Here is a 6000-nt window from a genome sequence, read left to right as displayed (position 1 = left end):
ATTTCTATTTAATCTTAATTCTTTTCAATTTAAAAATAATATTATAGTATTTTGTATGGTGTGGTGTGCATCGTGAATACTGTTTAATTAAAAATTTTGAATAGGAAATGCAGTTTTTCAATCCAGTTGAATCTAAAAATAATTATTTTCTTAAAATGGGCCATGAATACTATTCAAAATTGTGAGTAGAAAATTCACTTTCATTTGAAAATACGTCATGAATGCTATTTTATCCAGAATTATAAATAAGAAACTTTTCGTTTTAATTCAACTGAGTTAAAAAAAAAGTTATACCATAAAAATATAAATCATGAATTCTACTTCATTTAATAGTTAAAAGAAACATAAAAAGAATTTACTACAATACGTAAATATGTACAAAAATACATATATAAATTCCTTATTTGTAATAATTTAATAAATTAATCGCTTTTATGTATATTTTATATTAATACGTTTCCTTTATTATATTATTAGCTAGCGTATATTTTTTGTTTAAAAGATTTAAAATAATAACTATAGAATTTCATGTAATTACTGCTTTAATTTATTTAAACTTTTACATGTATAAAAATTTTTTATATGGAATCCAATTCAAAATATTTACAAAAATATTTACAAAATATTTAGAACAACTCATAAATATTATGTGTTGACTGGATATCAAAATTTAGTTTTAATGATTTATTAAATTAGTAATATAGAATTTCTTGAGTTTATTAATTTTTAATACTTACATAACTATAAAAGATCTTTTATATATGTATGTATAAAAAAGAATGTATAAAAAAGTATGTATGAAAAGTATGTATAAAAAAGAAAATTAATTTGATTATATAACATTCCCATTTATAACATTATTTTTCATTCTATAAATCTATTTAAGTTTCGACAGAAATTATTATCTTATCTTGCAAATCGATAATAATACATTGATCAAGTTATTAAAAAATACATAATTTCAGTTTTTGGAAATTTAATAATTTTCTTCTTATTTTGTGGGCTATTACGTGCCCAAAATAAATTTTCGATTTTGATGTGAAAGATTTCTTTACAAAATCGTTTTTTAAAAATATTTCTAAGATTTTTTGTTATTCAGTTAAAAATCACTGTACCACAATTTAAAAAAAAAACAGATTTTTAAAGTTGAAACTTTGCTCTATCGAACAGTATGATCGCCAATTTAAAAAAAAAAAATATACATCTCATATAAATGGATTGAGTAGTAAACTTTTATTCTATTCCATATTTTATAATTTTATTCTATTCAATATTTTGTAATTTAAAACTTTTTAATATTTTATGAACATGATGAGCGCAACGCAATAATATAATTATCCTTATCTCATATATTCAAACATTCTACGTCATAACTTTTGTGATTGTGATTATTTTAAATAAATCAAATTTCACACTGACATCCTTCGTTGGCTTATACAATAATTGGCATTATTTTATTATATTAATAAATATAAATAAGAACATTGAGATAAAGTTTAATTTAATTATCTTACCTGTTTAGTACGAATTTTTAGAAAACACTGGAACATTATGAGTTGAATTTTATTTATTCGAGATGATCTTGATCAAATTCACAACTTCCAAACTGAGCGAGTAATATCCAAGTACATGAATCATAATCCGACTATTCATACTTGACTGATTCCTATTTCACATCGATATGAGACAGCCAGCAAACGAGTTTGAAGAAGTGGGGCGAGCAAAGTGTGGAGTATATACGTTCTATTTTGCTTTTTTATCATTTATCGAAACGCATATATTCTATTGATTTAAATTCTACAGACATTATTATTTTGTATTCTCTGTTAAGTTTTTGTGGTCTATTCGCACTATGTGACTTTTTGTTTCATATGTTTGATCATGTACGTCATAATTTCTTTTCGAGGTAAATAAGTAATGGATCAATTTCACGATGTATATCTTAACATAATATATGTATCCCTTAGCTGAGATTCAACCGAGTTCTCTAATAATATTCAAAATTTCAAGGTCTACAAAAAACAAACAATTCTGCTGAATTTAGATAGACACACACATCTAAAATAATTTTGTTAGATCATCAAAATAATGTAATTAATTATATAGAATTGAGTCTCAAACATGGTGAGCAATGTTGCAAAAAATTTTAGCAAGATATTATATTTAGAAAGATTTAGAAAGATATTATAGCAACCAATTTGGACGTTCTAGATAATTATTTTGATGGTCCAACAAAATTGTTCAGATTTGCATCTAGATACATTTTTAGATAATTATAATAGAGTAAAACCGTTCTTTCCATGCATAAAAAAAAAATAAAAATAAATACACTCGCTATATCATTACTGAGTTACTAAATAATTTATATTATTTAAACTATAAAATTTATTTATTATATTAAACAACTGGGCTACGTAATACACTTATTACTGAATCGAACCTTGTTTTCTATGAATTTAATATGATGTGTTTTCGTTGCCTCAATTGAGATATTATAATGTTTGAAGAAAAAGAATTTGAACGAAATAAAAAGTGTTGAATTCTGAATTCTCGAAAATAATTTACATGAAAATCAATTACAAGAAAAAGAAAGTAGATGTGAGTGCAACATTTCAAGAACTATTTCATCTAAATATTTTTTTCGAGTTTCGAATGCACAAATTTATTTAATTTAAAAAATAATTGCATGATTTGTATTTTTACATTACAGAAACGACTGAGTTGTCTCATAAAATTTACAAATACAAAAATCTTAATGATCATAAATCCGTAAATTAAATTAACTTAAACAATAAGACAAACAATCTTATTTTAGACTATACGAGATTTTTTTATTTTATAAGCTAATTTCTTTGTGCGATTACATATATTGTGGAATAAATATTTCAAAGTGTTTAAAGTATCGATATTTTTTAAATTTAAAGATTCATAGAATGTAAAAAGTACAGAATATCACGAAAAGGATTTTATTTTGCAAACTTATATTCAAGTTTTGTTACGTGTGTGTGGATTCTATTAGCCAGTTTCATTTTTACCTATAATTTCGAAATGCTTTGTATACACAAGAAAAAAGAAAGAAAACAAATCTTACAGTGATAATATAAGGGCTAAACAAAAATTAAAATAAACTATGTAGTATCTTCCATTGAATATTATATATGATGTCTTTTTTATTAGAAGTTGAAGAGCCAAAAAATACCTTCACTTTTTAAAATGGAATTATGTAATTTTTTCACATAATATGTTTTCTTAATTAGTCTCCGCATAAAAGTAGGAACATCAATAAATTAATAATTTAAATAATACATAATTCAGATATTTTTTAAAGACATTTTAAATGGACCTAGTTATGCAATAGTAAAAATCCAAGCTATTGTCCGAGGCTGACCAACAATTTTTAGATTTGAGATATTTTATATTTCATTTACAATTTGTCAGAATAAAATATAAAATACCACGTAAACTTTGATTTTTCAATATTTTTACTTTGATATATATTTATGTGTGCAGAATATTTAGAGGGATCATACCACATGAAAAAAAATTATCTTATAATCCCGTTTAAGAGACTGAAGATGACCTTTAAATCTTTTCAGTTTATCTAAAAAGAAAACAACGTAATCAAAATCAGGATTGGGAAAATTACTTTGTAAAAATAACTAGTTACAATTCCAAGGTACCGAGACCACAAATTAATTTGTTAAAATTACAATTACTAAAAGTATCTTTTAAAAGTACTTTTCAGTTATTTTTTTTTATCATGATAGAAAAATGAGTGACATCGATATCATTAGGGCTATCAAAGAAAAAAAAATTACAATTTATTACCAGTCAAAAAATATTTTAAAATATTTATAGTAGACCGTATCCTTAATCAGTATTCAGATTTTAACCAATCACATTACAGACATCACATGACAAATAAATTTAAAATGTAAAAGTAACTGTTAAATTATTTACAGTTATTGGAAGAAATGTAACTAATAATAATAAGTTACATTACAACTACTAAAAAAAGATAACTGTAGTATTAGTTACTTTGCAAGTAACTAATACTTCCCAATCTTGATCAAAATACTTGACTAATGTGAATAATAGATGATAATGATATTACATACAACATAACTTGTTAAATGTGATGATTCCATTTTTTTTGTTATTGTTTTTTATAACCTTTTTTGTTACCACTTTTTTATTTCATTTGATTACATTGAGAATGATTCGAACTTGAACCGAAACGTTCGTTTTATTTAAGCACTGACTAATGAGCATTAAATAATTTATATTAATAATTTTAAACTCCGCATCATTTTCCGCGCTGACTCCAAAGCCCTATGTTACTTATATTTTGAATTTTTGTTACTTATACTTTGAACTTATATTTTGATTTCGAGGACTCCGTTAATTGTTGTTGCAAAATACATCCTCCTCGAAACCACTCTATTTTTCATCTGAAACAGTTTTTTATATCATCAATAATTTCGGAGAAAACTGACTATTTAAAATAAAATAGGACCTATATGAATTTTTGGAAATTGACAGAAACAAAAATAATTATATAAAGAGGAATTAATTTTTGTTTTTCTCATAATTATAGTAAGTTTATATAAATGTGATTTATATTGTTTATAATAGAAGGAGAGAGAGGGAAAGAGGGAGGGAGATAGGGAAGGAGGAAGAGAGAGAGAGAGAGAGAGAGAGAGAGAAGCGAATACAATCGGAACGATATTTATTACAGAAAGATTATAAGATTATATTCAGGACTATAAACATTTTAGACGCGGTTGATGCGCCGTGATTAGGACGCCGTTTCCCTGTTTAATGTGAAAAATATTATTTACATTGCACATATATCACTAGCGTTACTATCAAACGAGCGAACAGTTGGTCGCTGAGAACTCTCCGCGAAAAGGCCGTTCCGAACGAAAAGAATACAACCTCATCTCAACACGATCGTCTTCTCTATAAAGAAATGATCTCAAGAGCACTTCTAACAACTAAATATGGTCCCTCCACCCGATCGAGTTATCATTTATCATTCGTATTCACAATTCAACTGATCAGATTATCAGGACCACCGAACCAGCCTCTAGAAATCTCGCGTTGCGTCCGTTCATTCTCAACAGATTACTTAGCATACGTAATTTTAACGCTAAAAGAGCCGAAGATGAGGAACAAAGACAAGCGCCTTTCTCCCTCGAGATGTTCAGCTAAGAATTCGAAAATTTCCTCGAAAACTTACTTTCTTTATATCTAATAGAGATCTATAAAAGTTACAGAACTTGCGAATACTCGAGGAAAACTTATCCTCGTCAGTTCTTTCGGCGCAAAGTTTTAATCTTTTGCTAATCTTTCGCGCGCGTAACATTTTAAAATAATTTCAAACATGTTCACAGAATATCAATTTTTTTTTCGCACGACCGTGTCGGACAGTGTCGCGTTTGAGGCACTCGCGCCGCGGAAAGTCGCTCAAGAGAAAAGGAAAAGAGGCGTGTTCTCCGATCGGGAACGTCGCTAAGGTAAGCGTCTAAACATCACGAATGGATAGCAGTTGCAGGTTGGCGTCGAGAGAATCACTAATACTCGTATAAACGCGTATAAGATCAAAAATAGTCATTTGTAGTCGGTTGAGTTGTCGAGAACGAATGAAGTAGTTCTCTAATAGGCGACTATCGTCCATCGCAATCACGAATGGATGCTAATTGTAACCATCTCTGAAGAACGCAGGTAAGGCGAGTTTTTTTTGCTCTCACTCTCACTGCGTCTTACTATCTTTCCTTAAGTACCGAATACAATATTACTATTACTATCATCATTTATGTCTACATTCATCGTATATACGCGCGTATCTTCGTTCCACGGCGTTATCACCTTATTTCGCTGCCGTCAATCACTATCTTATGTCGTTATAATAAAATACGTCTATATGTATATATATATATATATATATATATGTATAATGCAATATGTATATACGTATACATATATACGAGGTTCACG

The sequence above is a fragment of the Atta colombica genome, unplaced genomic scaffold (genome assembly GCF_001594045.1).
Source record: "Atta colombica isolate Treedump-2 unplaced genomic scaffold, Acol1.0 scaffold187, whole genome shotgun sequence".
Taxonomy (NCBI): Eukaryota; Metazoa; Arthropoda; class Insecta; order Hymenoptera; family Formicidae; genus Atta; species Atta colombica.
Note: the sequence above shows the minus strand (reverse complement) of the source record.